We start from the raw sequence: 19,323 nt of genomic DNA, 5'->3' as shown, positions 1-19,323 counted from the left end.
AAACATATACACAAATACACCCATATATACACACACATATACACAAACACATATACACAAACACACCCATATATACACAAACACACACATAAACACACACCCATATCCACACATATACACAAACACACACATATACAAAAACACACACACACACACACACACACAAACATCTACACACAAACATATACACAAATACACCCATATATACACACACATATACACAAACATATACACAAACACATATACACAAACACACATATAAAAACAGACAAAGACACATACCCAAACACACACACTGTTTCTTTTAAATGCTGCTGGGGAACCCGCTCGATCCACTATATAAGGCTGCGCTATAGTGCAGCATTTAAAAGAAACAGGATCCTGACCTGTCCATAGAGTTTAAAGCAGCACAGAGTATTTCAGGAGATGAGCGTGCAGATTCAGTGCTGCTGTGAACTCTGCTCTTACCATTACGTAGCTCTCAGTCTGTTACCTCTCCTCCGAGAAAACGGGAAGGTACCCGTGGCTAACAGAAGTCTATGGGCCCGCTATTTCGGGTCGTAATTACGACCTGTAATAACGGGTGTTTTTACGGTCGTGTGCATGAGGCCCCGTAATGACGGGTGGCTACATGTGTGCACCCATCATTACGGCAGCGTTGCAAGGCGACGTCAGTAAATAGTCACTCTCCAGGATGCTGAAAGAGTTAACTGATCGGCAGTAACTGTTTCAGCACCCTGGACAGTGACTACCGATCACAATATAGAGTACCTGTAAAAAAAAAAAGACGTTCATACTTACCGGGAACTCCCTGCTTCCTCCAGTCCGGTCTCCTGGCCGTTGCCTTGGTGACGCGTCCCTCGCGACATCCGGCCCGACATTCCTTGATGACGATGCAGCCCATGTGAGCGCTGCAGCCAATCACGGGCTGCAGAGGCCTCTGCAGCCAATCACAGGCTGCAGAGGCCTCTGCAGCCAATCACAGGCTGCCGCGTCAGAAAAGAAGGTTGGACTGGAGGAAGAAGAGGGACTCGTCACCAAGACAACGACCAGGTACGTATGAAATGCTTTTTATCTTATTTTTAATCAGCAGCCTCTTTTCTCTAGATTGATAGAGATAAGTGGCTGCCGATTTGTATAATATTTTTGACCGGCTTCGGTCAAAACGGGTTCGGCCGAACCCGGTGAAGTTCGGATTCACTGCGAACCGAACTTTTCCGGAAGTTCGGACCGAAACCGGGTTCGGTTGTCCCGGTTCGCTCATCTCTAGTTAAGACCCTTAGGAACTCTAGTTTTACTGTATATCCAAAAGGCTTCTCTCCCTAATATTTTATGTTTAACCCCTTAGTGACCAGCCCATTTTAGGCCCTAATGACCAAGCTATTTTATTAGTTTTTCTATAGTCGCATTCAAAGAGCTATAACTTTTTTATTTTTTCGTCTACATAGCTGTATGAGGACTTGTTTTTTGCGGGATTAGTTGTGCTTTTTAATAGCACCATTTTTGAGTACATATAATTTTTATATTAACTTTTATTAACCTTTTTGGGGGGGATTATAAAAAAAAATGAACTTTCGCCATTGTTCTATGCGTTTTTAAATTGACGCCGTTCACTATGCGACGTAAATAACATGTTACCTTTATTCTATGGGTCGTACGATTACGGCTATACCACATACGTAGAGTTTTTTTTATGTTTTACGACTTTTGCACAATAAAAACACTTTTGAACTAAAATTATTTGTTTTTGCATCGTCGCTTTCCAAGAGCCGTAATTTTTTTATTTTTCCATCAATGTAGTGATTTTTTGGGCTTGTTTTCTGCGGGACAAGACATAGTTTTGAATGGTACTGTTTTGGGGTACATGGGACTTATTGATTCATTTTTATTATGACTTTTTTGGGGGGCAATGGAAAAAAATTGCAATTTTGCCATGGTTTTTTGCGTTTTTTTTTTACGGTGTTCACTTTGCGGTTTAAATTACATATTAACTTTATTAATGGAGTCATTACGGTCACGGCGATACCACATATGTGTACTTTTTTTTTTTTTTTTACACTTTTACTAAATAAAACCACTTTTTATGGAAAAAAATGGTTTAATTTATTTTTTTACTGTACTTTTTATTAATAATCTTTATTTCACTTTGATGACTTATTTTATTAGTCCCACTAGGGGACTTTACTGTGCGATATTCCGATCGCTGCTATAATGCTCTGGTATACTTCATATACCAGAGCATTATTGCCTGTCAATATAAATCTGACAGGCAATCTGTTAGGACGTGCCTCCAGCGCGTCCTAACAGGCATATGTCCAGGGCAGACCTGGGGGCTTTTATCAGGCCCCTGGCTGCCATGACACCCTATCGGAGACCCGCGATTGCATTCGCGGGCCGCCGATGGGTGACAGAGGGAGCGCACTCCCTCTGTAAACAAAGTTAAATGCCGCGGTCGCTATTGACGGCGGCATTTAACGGGTTAAACGGCCGCGATCTAAGTAAACTTCGATCGGGGGCGTTGGAGCAGGAGCTCAGCTGTCATCAGACAGCAGAGCCCCGGCACCAGCCTGCACGGGAGACCCGTGCAGGACTTAGACTAGGCTGACGTGAAAAGGCGTCAGCCTAGCCTAAAGCCCATTAGTGACCGACGTAAAAAGGTGTATTAGTGGTCACTAAGGGGTTAAGGTTACCTCTCCGTTTGGGGGTATGAATCTTTTCTATGGCATAACATTTGAATGTGGTAGTTAATCTATTATGATAGTTTATTAAATGTTTTGCAGCATTTGAAGGGTGTCGCCCACCGGCACGGGTCCCCACCATGGCCGGAGGCTCTGTTAGCAGCCGCTATGGCTTCTACAGCGGGACGCCACTGAACACTACGGCAGAGCAGGGAGGTATCTCCCCGCTCTGCCATCAAACAAAAGACATGTATCCCCCATCCACAGGATAGAGGATACATGTGAGATGGCTGACAGCAATAAGGAGAACGGGGGACTGAAAGTCCCCTGAAGTTCTCCATCACAAACCTCGGATTTCCGGGGTCTGTGTCGGCAGCTCCGTAGAAATTAATGGAGCGCCGGTGGTGCTTGTGCGCATGCGTGACCCGCGCTCCTTTCATTTTTATTGAGCTGCGCAGATGCCAGAAGTCAGAGGTTAGTCATGGAGAACTTCAGGGGACTTTCAGTCCCCCGTTCTCCCTAACGCTGCCAGCGATCACACATGTATCCCCTATCCTGTGGATAAAGGATGCATGTTATTTGTAGCACACACTGTAGGTCGCATTTTTTGGGGGGGTTGGGGACGCTGTATGGCGTTCCCTACAGGGGGGGCTGTATGGCGCTCCCTACAGGGGGGGAAGTATGGTGTTCCCTGCAGGGGGGGGCTGTATGGTGCTACCTACAGGGGGGGCTGTATGGCGTACCCTACAGGGGGGGCTGTATGGCGTTATATACAGGGGGGACTGTATGGCGTTATCTGTAGATAATGCCATACAGTCCCCCTCTGTAGATAACGCCATACAGCCCCCCCCTGTAGATAACGCCATACAGCCCCCACTGTAGAGAATGCCATACAGCCCCCACTGTAGAAAGCGCCATACAGTCCCACCTGTAGATAACGCCATACAGTCCCCCCTGTAGGTAACGCCATACAGACCCCCCTGTAAATAACGCCATACAGTCCCCCTCTGTAGATAACGCCATACAACCTCCCCCTGTAGATAACGCCATACAGCCCCCCTGTAGATAACGCCATACAGCCCCCCCTGTAGATAACGCCATACAGCCCCCCTGTAGATAATTCCATACAGCCCCCCCTTGTAGATAGCGCCATACAGCCCCCCTGTAGATGATGCCATACAGCCCCCCTTGTAGATAGCGCCATACAGCCCCCCCTGTAGATGACGCCATACAGCCCCCCTTGTAGATATCTACAAAGGGGGCTTTATGGTGTTATCTACAGGGGGCGCTGTATGGTGTTATCTACAGAGGGGGCTGTATGGCGCTATCTACAGGGGGCTGTATGGCGCTATCTACAAGGGGGGCTGTATGGCGTTATCTACAGGGGGGCTGTATGGCGTTATCTACAGGGGGGCTGTACGGCGTTATCTACAGGGGGAGGTTGTATGGCGTTATCTACAGAGGGGGACTGTATGGCGTTATTTACAGGGGGGTCTGTATGGCGTTACCTACAGGGGGACTGTATGGCGTTATCTACAGGGGGGACTGTATGGCGCTATCTACAGTGGGGGCTGTATGGCGTTCTCTACAGTGGGGGCTGTATGGCGTTATCTACAGGGGGGGCTGTATGGCGTTATCTACAGAGGGGGACTGTATGGCGTTATCTACAGATAATGCCATACAGTCCCCCCTGTAGATAACGCCATACAGCCCCCCCTGTAGAGTACGCCATACAGCCCAGGTTTCGGAATAACTGTCATGATTGCGGAGAGGAATTCGGTAGGCACGGGCCGGCCCTCCATCAGCCCCCTGCAGAATTTCAAAATATGTGGGACTAACTGTTGAGAAAATTTTTTGTAGTACAAAGCAGTGAAGCCATCTGGCCCTGGGGCCTTACCCAATTTTAACTCTTTAATTGTGATCTCCACCTCCTCCCTCGTAATCTCATTATTGAGAAATTCAACATCAGTTTGGGAGAGTTGAGGGATATTGATATTGGCCAAGAAGTCCCTCACCGCAGTCCCAGAAGGGGGGGATGAATTAGCGTACAACTTTTGGTAAAAAGTAGTAAAGGCATCATGAATATGATCTGGGTTATAGGTTATCTGTCCTGGACGTGTTTGAATACGGATCACCTGATTTTTTCTTTGACGGGCCTTTAGCTGCTGGGCCAACAGTTTATCAGGCTTATTAGCCCATTTATAATATTTTGATTGTGTCCACCTAAGGGCCTTTTCTGTCTTGTGAGTCAACAGCATATCAATCTGAAGTTTGGTATCTTTGATAGCACGAATTAGATATAAGGAAGAGCTCCTTCGGTTGGCCGCCACTAGGCGGGCTATTTTTGCTTCTAATGCAGTTTGTGCCTGTGACCTTTCTTTTTTACATTTAGAAGCTAATGCCATTATCCTACCCCTTATAAAGGTCTTATGGGCTAGTCACACAGTATCGGAACTAACATCCGGAGTGGTATTTTCTTCAAAAAATTGTGAGATCTCTGTTAGGGATCTGCCAGGTACTTCATCTAGCTATACTCCTGGGATTAATCAATCCACACCTGAGGCCAGACCTGCTCGACTGACACCATCTCCTACCAACCAGGGTGGCAGGCTCAGGAGTGGGAGAGCCTATCGCGGCCTGGTCTCTCGGAGTTAGCTCCGCCCCCTGCCCTTTATTACCTGCCCTGTGCTCTCCCTCAGTGCTTGTAATTCTTTTGGATTCCTGGCCCCACTGCTGCTTGCTCCAGCCTGCTTCTGCCGTGCTTCTGCCTTGCTGCAGTTCTGCTTGACCTGCTTGCTTGCCCTGGCTTGCTCCTGTCTCCGTGCCTGCTCGGGTGTACTCACTTCGTCCTGGTCCTGACTGTTCGTTCGCCGCCCCGTTTCCTCGTGGCGTTCCGTGGCTACTGCCCCTTCCCTTGCGTGTTCCCTGTTTGTCTTCCTGTGCACTTAGCCAGCGTAGGGACCGCCGCCCAGTTGTACCTCGTCGCCTAGGGCGGGTCGTTGCAAGTAGGCAGGGACAGGGTGGTGGGTAGATTAGGGCTCACTTTCCCTTCACCTCCTTCCTGCCATTACATAATTACAAGCCCTTACCTAGTCTACCATTTCTCCTACGCTGACGCTATCATGGACCCCCTTGAGACCCTGACCCAGCAGATGCAGGGCCTCTCCCTACAGGTCCAGGCCCTGGCCCAAAGGGTCAATCAGGGTGACGCTGCTTTAGTAGTACCCCTCACCTCACCTCTAGAACCCGACCTCAAGTTACCTGACCGGTTTTCAGGGGACCGTAAGACGTTTCTCTCCTTCCGGGAGAGTTGCAGACTGTATTTCCGCCTAAAGCCCCACTCCTCAGGTTCCGAGAACCAGCGGGTGGGTATCATCATATCCCGACTCCAGGAAGGGCCCCAAGAGTGGGCCTTCTCCTTGGCTCCTGACGCCCCTGAACTTTCCTCTGTTGATCGTTTTTTCTCTGCCCTCTGACTCATTTACGACGAGACTGACAGGACTGCTTTAGCCGAGAGTCAGCTGGTGACCTTACGTCAGGGTAGGAGACCGGTTGAGGAATACTGTTCTGATTTTAGGAAGTGGTGCGTAGCTTCTCAGTGGAACGATCCGGCCCTAAGGTGCCAGTTTAGGTTAGGATTATCTGACGCCCTGAAGGATCTGCTGGTTAGCTACCCCTCGCCTGACTCCCTTGACCAGGTTATGGCCCTAGCAGTACGACTTGACCGACGTCTCAGGGAACGTCAGCTAGAACGCTTCAGTGTGCTCCCCTCTCACTTTTCTGCGATTCCCCCCGAGGTCCCGTCTCCTCGCCCCTCCACGGAGGACTCGGAGGTACCTATGCAACTCGGGGCCTCCATGTCCCCTCGACAACGTAGAGAGTTTCGCAGAATGAATGGTCTCTGCTTCTACTGTGGGGACGACAAGCATCTACTGAACACCTGTCCCAGGCGCAAGAATAAGAAGCCGGAAAACTTCTGCGCCTAAGTGATCATCGGGGAGGTCACTTGGGCGCACAGGTATTTCCCGTTAATGTGAAACGCAATAAAATGTTGATTCCCTTTCAGGTCTCGTTTGCTGGCCGGTCTGCCACGGGCAGTGCTTTCGTGGATTCTGGCTCATCTGCTAATATCATGTCTGTGGATTTTGCTATGTCTCTAAAGATGCCTTGTATTGATTTACCTTATCCCATCCCTGTAGTAGGAATCGACTCAACCCCCCTTGCTAATGGTTATTTTACTCAGCATACTCCTGTTTTTGAACTCCTGGTTGGCTCCATGCATTTGGAGCAGTGCTCTGTACTGGTGATGCAGGGATTATCGTCTGATCTGGTATTAGGTCTCCCCTGGTTGCAGTTGCATAATCCCACATTTGATTGGAATACTGGGGATCTCACCAAATGGGGTAATGAATGTCTTATGTCATGTCTTTCTGTTAACTCTATTTCTCCCCGGGAGGAGGTAAACACGCTTCCTGAGTTTGTTCAGGACTTCGCCGATGTGTTTTCTAAGGAGGCCTCCGAGGTGTTGCCCCCCCATAGAGATTACGATTGCGCTATCGATTTGGTGCCTGGTGCCAAGCTTCCTAAGGGTAGGATATTTAATCTTTCATGTCCTGAACGTGAAGCGATGAGGGTGTATATCCAAGAATGCCTGGCCAAGGGTTTCATTCGCCCCTCGACTTCTCCTGTAGGTGCTGGCTTCTTCTTCGTGGGGAAGAAGGATGGTGGTCTTAGGCCGTGCATTGATTATCGTAACCTGAATAAGGTCACCGTAAGGAACCAGTACCCACTTCCTTTGATTCCGGATCTTTTTAATCAGGTTCAGGGAGCCCAATGGTTTTCTAAGTTCGATCTACGGGGGGCATATAACCTTATCCGCATCAAAGAGGGGGATGAGTGGAAAACTGCGTTCAACACACCCGAGGGTCATTTCGAATACCTGGTCATGCCCTTTGGGTTGTGTAATGCCCCTGCTGTCTTCCAGAATTTTATTAATGAAATCCTGAGAGAGTACCTGGGTAATTTTCTTGTTGTGTACCTTGATGACATACTGGTGTTTTCCAAGGACTGGTCCTCCCACGTGGAGCATGTCAGGAAGGTGCTCCAGGTCCTTCGGGAGAATAATCTGTTTGCTAAGACTGAAAAATGTGTCTTTGGGGTACAGGAGATACCATTTTTAGGGCAAATCCTCACTCCTCATGAATTCCGCATGGACCCTGCCAAGGTTCAAGCTGTGGCGGAATGGGTCCAACCTGCCTCCCTTAAGGCGTTACAGTGTTTTTTAGGGTTCGCCAACTATTACAGGAGATTTATTGCCAACTTCTCGGTCGTCGCTAAGCCTCTTACGGACCTTACCCGCAAGGGTGCCGATGTCCTCCATTGGCCCCCTGAGGCCGTCCAGGCCTTTGAGACTCTCAAGAAGTGCTTTATCTCGGCCCCCGTGCTGATTCAGCCCAACCAAGAGGAGCCATTTATTGTGGAGGTTGACGCTTCCGAGGTGGGAGTGGGGGCCGTCTTGTCCCAGGGTACCAGCTCCCTCACCCATCTCCGCCCCTGTGCTTACTTCTCTAGGAAGTTTTCGCCCACGGAGAGTAACTATGATATTGGTAACCGCGAACTTCTAGCCATTAAATGGGCTTTTGAGGAGTGGCGGCACTTCCTGGAGGGGGCCAGACACCAGGTAACGGTCCTTACGGATCACAAGAATCTGGTTTTCCTAGAATCGGCCCGGAGGCTTAATCCTAGACAAGCTCGGTGGGCACTATTCTTTACCAGATTTAATTTCTTGGTTACCTATAGGGCTGGGTCCAAGAATATTAAGGCTGACGCTCTGTCACGTAGTTTCATGGCCAATCCTCCTTCCGAGAAGGATCCCGCTTGTATTTTACCCCCTGGTATAATCGTCTCTGCCACGGATTCTGATTTAGCTTCTGATATCGCGGCTGATCAGGGTGCAGCTCCCGGGAACGTCCCTGGGGACAAACTGTTTGTTCCCCTGCAATACCGGCTGAGGGTACTCAGGGAAAACCATGACTCCGCTCTATCTGGTCATCCTGGCATCTTGGGCACCAAACACCTCATTACCAGAAACTATTGGTGGCCTGGGTTGCCTAAAGATGTTAGGGCTTACGTCGCCGCTTGTGAGGTTTGCGCTAGGTCCAAAACCCCTAGGTCCCGACCTGCGGGCCTACTACGTTCCTTGCCCATTCCCCAGAGACCTTGGACCCATATCTCCATGGATTTTATCACCGATTTGCCTCCATCTCAGGGCAAGTCGGTGGTGTGGGTGGTAGTCGACCGCTTCAGCAAGATGTGCCACTTTGTGCCCCTTAAGAAGCTACCTAACGCCAAGACGTTAGCTTCTTTGTTTGTGAAACACATCCTGCGTCTCCATGGGGCCCCAGTCAATATCGTTTCTGACAGAGGGGTACAATTTGTTTCCTTATTTTGGAGAGCTTTTTGTAAAAAGTTGGAGATTGATCTGTCCTTCTCCTCCGCCTTCCATCCCGAAACTAATGGCCAAACGGAAAGGACCAACCAATCCCTGGAACAGTATTTAAGGTGTTTCATCTCTGACTGTCAATTCGATTGGGTCTCATTCCTTCCCCTTGCTGAATTTTCCCTGAATAACCGGGTCAGTAACTCCTCAGGGGTCTCCCCGTTTTTCTGTAATTTCGGGTTTAACCCAAGGTTCTCCTCCGTCTCCCCTGGTTGTTCCAATAATCCTGAGGTAGAGGAGGTTCATCGGGAACTGTGCACTGTCTGGGCCCAGGTTCAGAAGAACCTAGAGGCGTCCCAGAGCGCACAAAAGATTCAGGCGGATAGTAGACGTTCTGCTAACCCCCGGTTTGTCGTCGGGGATTTGGTCTGGTTGTCGTCCAGGAACTTGCGCCTTAAGGTCCCGTCCAGGAAGTTTGCTCCCCGATTTATTGGACCTTATAAGATCATTGAAGTCCTCAACCCTGTATCCTTCCGTTTGGAGCTCCCCCCATCCTTTCGCATACATGACGTCTTCCATGCCTCCCTCCTTAAACGCTGCTCCCCGTCCTGGTCCCCCTCGAGTATACCTCCTGTTCCCGTTCTCACCCCTGAGGGGGTGGAATTCGAGGTGGCCAAGATTATGGACAGTAGGATGGTCCAGGGCTCCCTCCAGTACCTGGTCCATTGGAGAGGATACGGGCCGGAGGAGAGGACTTGGGTACCTGCCCGTGATGTTCACGCTGGGGTATTGATCAGGAGGTTCCACCTCCTCTTCCCCACTAAACCGGGTCCCCTTAGTAAGGGTCCGGTGGCCCCTCATAAAAGGGGGAGTACTGTTAGGGATCTGCCAGGTACTTCATCTAGCTATACTCCTGGGATTAATCAATCCACACCTGAGGCCAGACCTGCTCGACTGACACCATCTCCTACCAACCAGGGTGGCAGGCTCAGGAGTGGGAGAGCCTATCGCGGCCTGGTCTCTCGGAGTTAGCTCCGCCCCCTGCCCTTTATTACCTGCCCTGTGCTCTCCCTCAGTGCTTGTAATTCTTTTGGATTCCTGGCCCCACTGCTGCTTGCTCCAGCCTGCTTCTGCCGTGCTTCTGCCTTGCTGCAGTTCTGCTTGACCTGCTTGCTTGCCCTGGCTTGCTCCTGTCTCCGTGCCTGCTCGGGTGTACTCACTTCGTCCTGGTCCTGACTGTTCGTTCGCCGCCCCGTTTCCTCGTGGCGTTCCGTGGCTACTGCCCCTTCCCTTGCGTGTTCCCCGTTTGTCTTCCTGTGCACTTAGCCAGCGTAGGGACCGCCGCCCAGTTGTACCTCGTCGCCCAGGGCGGGTCGTTGCAAGTAGGCAGGGACAGGGTGGTGGGTAGATTAGGGCTCACTTTCCCTTCACCTCCTTCCTGCCATTACAATCTCTATCTGAATCTGTGACTGAATAGCAGGATTGGATAGGAGAGATTCGTTAAGTCTCCAGGAAAACGGCATAGCACCTCTCTTGGAGAGATCAAACTCAGCTAAGACTACATCGTGGTCGGACCAGGCTGAGACTGCGTGTCTAGAATAGGCCAATAGCGGAAGGGAAGTAGTAGAGGCAAGGATCATATCAATGCGGGTATATATATGATGGGCCGGAGATAAATATGTATAACCCCTTCTTGATCCACTATGTTCTCTCCAAGTATCCGCAATAGGGAGCAATCCCAAAATACTAGTTATCAAGGCCGTTTGGCCAAGTGTACGTCTACAGGGGGCGGGGGAGGAACGATCCAGCGTGGTGTTCAAAACAAAATTAAAATCTCCACACCATATTAAATGTTGGTAGTGCAGAGAAAGTAATGTGTCGTGCAAGCATTCAAAAAATAATAGAGGGTCATCATTTGGAGCATAGAAATTTACAATACATATGGTCTTATCGTATAACATACCGAGTATAATCACAAACCTACCCTGGGGGTCTAGTTTAGTTTCAGTTACTTGGAGAGGAAAAGTGTTTTTAATTAAGGTGATCACTCCTCGGGATTTAGAGGGAAAGGTAGACGAATAAAAGGTGGCATACCTGGGATGAAAAAATTTAGGGTGAGACGTGGGGGTAAAATGAGATTCTTGTAGACAAATGACGTCAGGGGCTTGTTTCAGGTATGAAAGGAATGCTTTTTTCCTTTTCTGTGGGGAGTTAAATCGCCTAACATTATGACTTAGTATTCTACACATGGTATAATAGATAAAAGGCTTCTGCTAAGCAATTAGACAGATAAGGGAGATAGTATACATACTGCAAGGTGTGTACAAGTGACATATGCGTTTCACATAAATGCTTAGAGGTGGTAGCTCAGTCGTAATAAACAAACAACAAAGAACAAGTGTCCAAAAAATCGGTAGAGTATTCAGTGACCAGACAGTGCCCCTAAGGGTGCAACACTCCGTCACATAGAGTCTCATAGAATAGGCTAGCATGGTGGCCGACAACACTAAGCCTGAGGATAAAACTGAGCCTTATATTTCTCCGTGTCGCGGAGTAGCACATATAGCTTAGGTAAAGCATTACATACAGAGCAAGAAAAAAAAAATATATAGAAATATAGCGACCCAAATATCACATGATACTCATCGGAGTTCCACGAAAAACTGTAGGATCTTCAGAGGATGTGTCTTCAGTTCTCCCGCGGTTCGGGCTGCTTGGTAGGAGCATTCGAGGTTCGTGGACCCGGCATCCAAATCCTGGCCAGACGCTGAGGTCTAGGCGGGAGGGCCGAGGGAGGAGCCGCCAGAAGTCCAGCGCAACGCAGGGCATCTCGTCCTTCTGCTGACAATTTGACCACATAGGTTCTGTTGTTAACCTGGAAGTTAAGTGAAAATGGAAAGCCCCAGCGGTATCGGACGCGAGCCGTTTGCAAAGCTTGAGTGACGTCCCTCATGTCTCTTCGACGTTGTAGTATGGATGGTGCCAAATCTCATACAAATGCACAGAGGGTGGCATTCCCGGTAAATTTTGGAGGTTCCGTGCCGCCATAAGCACTTTATCTCTAGTCTCTGGGTAATGAAATTTCAGTATCACATCACGTGGGAGGTCGTGATTCCTCGGTCGTGTCAGGGCTCTATCCATCCGGAATAGGGTAACATCATCTTGAACTACAAGGGCACGAAAGAGCGTGGTAAGAGTGGGTTCCAGGTCTGTAATGGCCTCCGAAAGTCCCGCCATAAGCACTTTATCTCTAGTCTCCGGGTAATGAAATTTCAGTATCACATCACGTGGGAGGTCTTGATTCCTCGGTCGTGTCAGGGCTCTATCCATCCGGAATAGGGTAACATCATCTTGAACTACAAGGGCACGAAAGAGCATGGTAAGAGTGGTTTCCAGGTCTGTAATGGCCTCCGAAAGTCCCCTGACCCGCAGATTCCCTCTCCGGGACCTGTTCTCTAGATCCTCTATTTTAAATTCCAATGCCTCCAACTGAGCGGCATGAGAATCTATATCCCTCCGATCTGATTCTAGCGCATCCGCCATGTCATCTGCTCTAGTCTCCATATCAGAGACTCGCTGACCCACCTCATGGATTTGGCGGGAGAAATCGGCAATCGCCTGTGCCAGTTCAGTTCGGAACAGACCTGCTATGTTCCTGAACAGATCATCAGTGTCAGTGTGGATCGGTACTTCTGGAGGTGAGTGCGGCGGGGAGGGATCCTCTGGCGAGGAGCGCTCACTTACCTGAGTAGTGGCCGTGTCGGCCATGATGGATTGCCTCGTGGCGCGGAAGATCTCCGGGATTGTCTGAGAGGGGGCCGGTGTCGCCGGTCCTCTGAGTTTGGTTTTGTTGGTCCGGGTCATACTGAGTCTAACTAGACTCTTCGGCTGCTGAGGAGCTGTGAAACACAGCGCTAAAACGGCTTGTGCAGTGCTGTCGGAGCGGAGCTCACATCAGATGTGTCCTGTCTCTTGAGCGTCGCGCATGTGCCCCGTGTTCTAGAAAAATTTATTTTGACTGTCAAGTTTCTTATAAACGTAATAACATCAGGCAGAGTTTTGAATAGGTCAAAGTTACGACTAGGGGCAACATTTAGACCCAAAGATAATACTTCCACTTGTGCTGGAGTGAGGGTGAAAGATGAGAGGTTAATGTCATTGAGGTAGGATGTTAGTTCCTGCGATTTCGGAGGCGACGACCTTGTTCCTGGTCCATGCGGTTTATGTTTCCTGCCTCCTCTCTGACCCCGTTTTTTGGCACATTATTGCTGCTGTCGGATCTATAATTATGGAATTGTCGTGTTCTTGAACCTTCACTGTCCGATCCTTCATTTCCCCCATCCATGGAGTCTGGTTCAGTTGAACTGAAGCTGACTCTGTTCAGACTGCCTCCTTGTTTTCTTTGCTGTCTGTGGTTTTTTAAGATTGGTTTGATTCTATTTCGGTATCTGTCACGTTTATTCCAATCATAAACCTCATTTTTAGCATAATCACATAAATCACATTGGAATTTACTTCTTTTATCTTCAGCAATAGATTTGTCTAATTATATATTGAGAAGTACGTGATTCAAGTGATGCAAAATTTGGTGAGCTAGAGGAAGTGTGTCTTTATTTTAGAAATATCAATATCCTATTCAGATAATTTGTGTTCTTCATGCTTGGTTATGAGTTCCATCAGTTTCAAAGAGCAGTCCGTGACAGTTTGCTTTCATTCTGTATTAAACTCATCAGAGTACTTGAATGTAGGGATCTTTCTATATACTACCTTTAGCCCGCTCCCTCCCTGTTTCCAATGCTGTTTTTCTTTTGGTTCTGCTCCCCCCTGTTCCTTAGTAATGATGCTCTGTACTTTAGGCACCCAATATGGTAATTCACTGTAGTTAGACTACAAGGTGTGAACTACAGTGAATATCCCTGGGTGGAGCCATCTCCCCAGCCTCTGACACTGTCCAATCAGTGCGCAGGGAGAAGTCTTCTAATCAAACGCATTTGTTCTAAGCTGCCTCGCGCTGGAAACAGGGAGGAAGCGGGCGAAAGGTAATACATGTAAATCGGATGTTGGCACCCGGTGACAGGTCCTCCTTAGAAAATTAATTCTGTCCCCTAAATAAATTCAAAACCGCTAAAGGACACCTAAATATTAGATCCTCAGATTAGACCCCCCTATTTACCACTCACATGTCTCACACACAGACGGTACATACACTTCACCACATAAGCACTAGATACACACACACTACTTACAACATATCACTAAACAAGTATCCCACAGCGTCCCATGTACCTCCAGTGCCCCCAGACTTCCGCTCATGCCCCTTGTCTCCAGACTTCTCCCCATATACCCCCTCCTCACACACACTGCTCCCATGTACACCTCTCCTCACACACTGCTCCCCATGTACCAACCTCCTCACAAACACTGCTCTCCATGTACCCCCCTCCTCACACACACTGCTCCCCATGTACGCCCTCCTCACACACTGCTCCCCATGTACCCCCTCCTCACACACACTGCTCCCCATATACCCTCCTCACACACACTGCTCCCCATATACCCTCCTCACACACTGCTCCCCATGTACCCCCCTCCTCACACCCACTGCTCCCCATGTACCCCCCTCCTCACACTCTGCTCCTCATGTACCTCCCTCCTCACACACACTGGTCCCCATGTGCCCCCTCCTCACACACTGCTCCCCATGTACCTCTCTCCTCACACACTGCTCCCCATATACCCCTCTCCTCACACACTGCTCCTCATATACCACCTCCTCACACACTGCTCCCCATATACCCCCTCCTCACACACACTGCTCCCATGTACACCCCCTCCTCACATACACTGCTCCCATGTACCCCCCTCCTCACACACTGCTCTGCTCCCATGTACCTCCCTCATCACACACACTGCTCCCATGTAGCCCCTCCTCACACACTGCTCCCATGTACCCCCCTCCTCACATACATTGCTCCCATGTACCCCCTCCTCACACACACTGCTCCCATGTACACCTCTCCTCACACACTGCTCCCCATGTACCCCCCTCCTCACAAACACTGCACTCCATGTACCCCCCTCCTCACACACACTGCTCCCCATGTACCCACTCCTCACACACTGCTCCCCATGTACCCCCTCCTCACACACACTGCTCCCCATGTACCCTCCTCACACACTGCTCCCCATGTAACCCCCTCCTCACACTCACTGCTCCCCATGTACCCCCCTCCTCACACTCTGCTCCTCATGTACCTACCTCCTCACACACACTGGTACCCATGTACCCCCCTCCTCACACACTGCTCCCCATGTACCTCTCTCCTCACACACTGCTCCCCATATACCCCTCTCCTCACACACTGCTCCTCATATACCACCTCCTCACACACTGCTCCCCATATACCCCCTCCTCACACACACTGCTCCCATGTACACCCCTCCTCACATACACTGCTCCCATGTACCCCCCTCCTCACACACTGCTCTGCTCCCATGTATCTCCCTTATCACACACACTGCTCCCATGTAGCCCCTCCTCACACACACTGCTCCCATGTACCCCCCTCCTCACATACATTGCTCCCATGTACCCCCCTCCTCACACACACTGCTCCCATGTACCCCCTCCTCACATACATTGCTCCCATGTACCCCCGTCATCACACAGACTGCTCCCATGTACCCCCCTCCTCACATACACAGCTCTATCTCCTTTTCAGACCAGTCATTACCTTCCACCTCTCTCTGCAGCATCCTTGTATCTTTTCTCTCTGCATAGAGATGCATTAGGAGCTAGACCCTCCCCTTTCTGAGGTCACCTGACCTCCACTCTACCTTCTATCACTTTACTATCCTCCTCAGTGGTATAGAACCTTTGTCATGTGACTATGATGTCACCAAAGGTCCTACTCCTCTCCTAGTTGCTGTTTTGGCGTGATTTGTGCAAAATCACGGCAAAAACGCAGTAGTTTTTTTGGGTAAATGCGTAGAGACATTTAGAGACAATGTAGTTATGCACAAATCCTGCTAAATTTGCAGCAATTTTGAAGCAAAGATGCAAAAATAAAAAAATATATGCCTGGGGCCCCCCCTGAGCCAATCGGAGACTGGGGCCTGTTGCATGTGCTTCAGGAGCACCAATGATAATCCGGCCCTAAATGATGTTCAATCTAGAGAGAAATTTCCATTTTCTCTCTTCAACTATAATTATAAATGACAGCAGCCTACACATACATAAATACAGTATGTAGTGCATACATTTATGTAGTACATACACTTGCTATCTACACACATTTATTGCTTACAGTATATACATACGGACTACATATGGGCACACATTCATAGTCAATTCATACATACACATATCCTAGTGACAGGACCACTGGAATAAATAACTATATGTATGCACTCTTTACACTGTTTTCTACCAATGTGTCAGCTTTAAGTGTAGCTAAACATTTGACAAACTTCTGACATGTCATAGTGACATGTCAGAAATTTGGATTGGTGGGGATCCGAGCACTGAGACCCCCACCAATCGCTAGGACGAAGCAGCGAAGCGATCATGTGAGTGGGTGTCCGTGCCATAGAAATGTTCCGAAAATTATGGAACATGACCGTTCTTTGGCATTTTAGGGGCCGTGCTTTCAAACTTTGTATGGGAGCACGGCCCGAAAATGCATTAGCATACAAGGGTATAAAAAGACATTATAAGTTTAAAAAAAGTTGTAAAATAGTACTCCCTTGATAAGATTTACATTGTCATAAAAAAAGTCTGCAAAAATAAATAAAAAAGTGATTATTTAGTATAAAATATATTTTGTTGTGAATACCCTACATGAAAACAAAAAATCTACACATATTAGGTATCCACGCATTTTTTATATTCACGCCAAAAAGTAAAATATCTAGTTAGCCAACAGGGTAGAGCTAGGTTCCATGCTTCTTAGGGGGGATTCACACGAGCGTGTATTCGGTCCGTGCGGGCCGCGTGGTTTTCACGCGGCACGCATGGACCAATACAAGTCTATGGGGCAGTACAGACAGTCCGTGCTTTTTGCGCAGCGTTTGTCTGCTGCGCAAAATGCGCGACAGGTTCAATAACTCTGCGTATTTCGCGCATCACGCACCCATTGAAGTCAATGGGTGCGTGAAAATCACGCGCACCACACGGAAGCACTTCCGTGGGACGAGCGTGATTCGCGCAACAGCAGTGAAAAGGATGAATGAAAACCGAAAAGCACCACGTGCTTTTCTGTTTCCGAACATCCAAACGGAGTGTCTTTGCGTACCGAACTTCACCGGGTTCGGCCAAACTCGTTTTGGCCGATCCCGGCAAAAAAATTATCGGTACGCGACGTCAGGAGATAGTCACTGTCCATGGTGCTGAAAGAGTTAAACTGTTTCAGCACCATGGACAGTGACTTGCGATCCCAAAATACATTAACCTGTAAAAAAAACCCGAAGTTCTAACTTACCGATTACTCCTGTCTCCTTCCTGCAGTCCGACCTCCCGGGATGACACTTCAGTTCAAGTGACAGCTCCAGCCAATCACAGGCCAAGCACAGGCTGCAGCCAATCACAGGCTGCAGCGGTCACTTGGACTGCTGCGTCATCCAGGGAGGTGGGGCCCGATGTCAAGAGAGGCGCGTCACCAAGGACGCGTCACCAAGGACGCGTCACCAAGGCAACGGCCGGGAAGTTCTCGGTAAGTAGGAACTTTATCTTTTTTTTGTACAGGTTTTTCGCTGTTGTGTTCGGCATTCACTGTCGAGGGTGCTGAAAGATTTAGCTCTTTCAGCACCTTGGACAGTGACGGGCGTTGACAAGCCTCATCTCTATGATGCCGGCTGCGCGAAAATCACGCAGCCGCGCATCAGACACGCATGACACACGCAGCTGTCAAATGTTTTTTGCGCTCGCAAAACGCTGCGTTGTTTGCGCGCGCAAAAACGCAACGTTCGTGTGAATCTCCCCTAATGCTGACCAATCAGCGTGAGGCAGCTTGAGGGTAGTTCACACCCTGTTGGCTAACTACAGAAAATTATCATAGAGGGAGCCATATCTCTAAACAAAAATGGTGCCAGAATCAGGGAAATTCAGGTCAGTAAATCAATTCAGCTTATATGACCTAGTGACAGGTCCTCTTTAAATCTTCTAATGGCTATATCTTTATCTCTCTCTCAAGTCCTTAATTTCTTCAATTTATACATATGTTACTTTTCAAGGCTGTCCAATGTGCATTGCAATAGCTTTGTCCTTTATTGTAGGCTTTATAGCGATTTTTATAGTTCATTCTCGATAATGAGATATGTGGGTACAATAAACAACCTTGCACATTATTAGTGACATATTTTCTTTTTAGCCATTGTTCTTTAAGGTGAATAACCTGCATCTCTTTACAGTCTTTTAGTGAGACAGCTTTCTACTGTACTGCATGTCACAGTCATCAACTGCTCAAGGCATAAAGCTACCTGGCTAATTATATTCAGGTACATTTGTCTATTGGATGGGAAATGGACAATGTTTCAGCAGTCAAACACTCAAACGTGGCACTGATGAATAGTGCCTTGAAATTCCTAGGTTTGCAGTCTGAATGTTCATGTTAGCTCTTTGCAATTTTTATTAACTATGTCTGAAAATACTATGCAGGTGCGCTGAGCAGCTGTCAGTCTTCAATGCAGCACACACAGATTATGCCTCATGCAAAAATGTCAGTTTGACTTTATTTCAGGATGGTAACATTCATGGCTTCCGAATGCAAACCCTTGTTTTATGGCTATAACAGTGATAGTTATTATGTTAACACAGTCTTTATTATGAAATAAAATATTTGGATATCAAACATATATGTGCTGTGGCAACCTGGGGACCACTTAGCTCACAGGATCGTCAACTTCAGTGTAAGATGGTTGGCACACAAGAATTTTCCCTCCAACTCAGGGGATTTGGTTTAAAACTGGCCACAACAAGCTTTATTATCTCCAAATATGAAAGATGGTTTTACACAGCACTTCAAAACAAACCCTAGGCCGTCCAGCCTCTAACTAACACATTCAGTGTCCCTCACTACGAGACACTGAGCCTTGTTCCCAGCACCTCAAAACATAGGCAGCTTTACCTGACACGGTGGTGACTCACAGGCTAGTATGCCTGTCCTCCCCAGACTGAGAGCCCAGTGTGTACTGCACACACCAGAATTA

This window comes from Rhinoderma darwinii, chromosome 4 (genome assembly GCF_050947455.1).
Source record: "Rhinoderma darwinii isolate aRhiDar2 chromosome 4, aRhiDar2.hap1, whole genome shotgun sequence".
Lineage (NCBI taxonomy): Eukaryota > Metazoa > Chordata > Amphibia > Anura > Rhinodermatidae > Rhinoderma > Rhinoderma darwinii.
Note: the sequence above shows the minus strand (reverse complement) of the source record.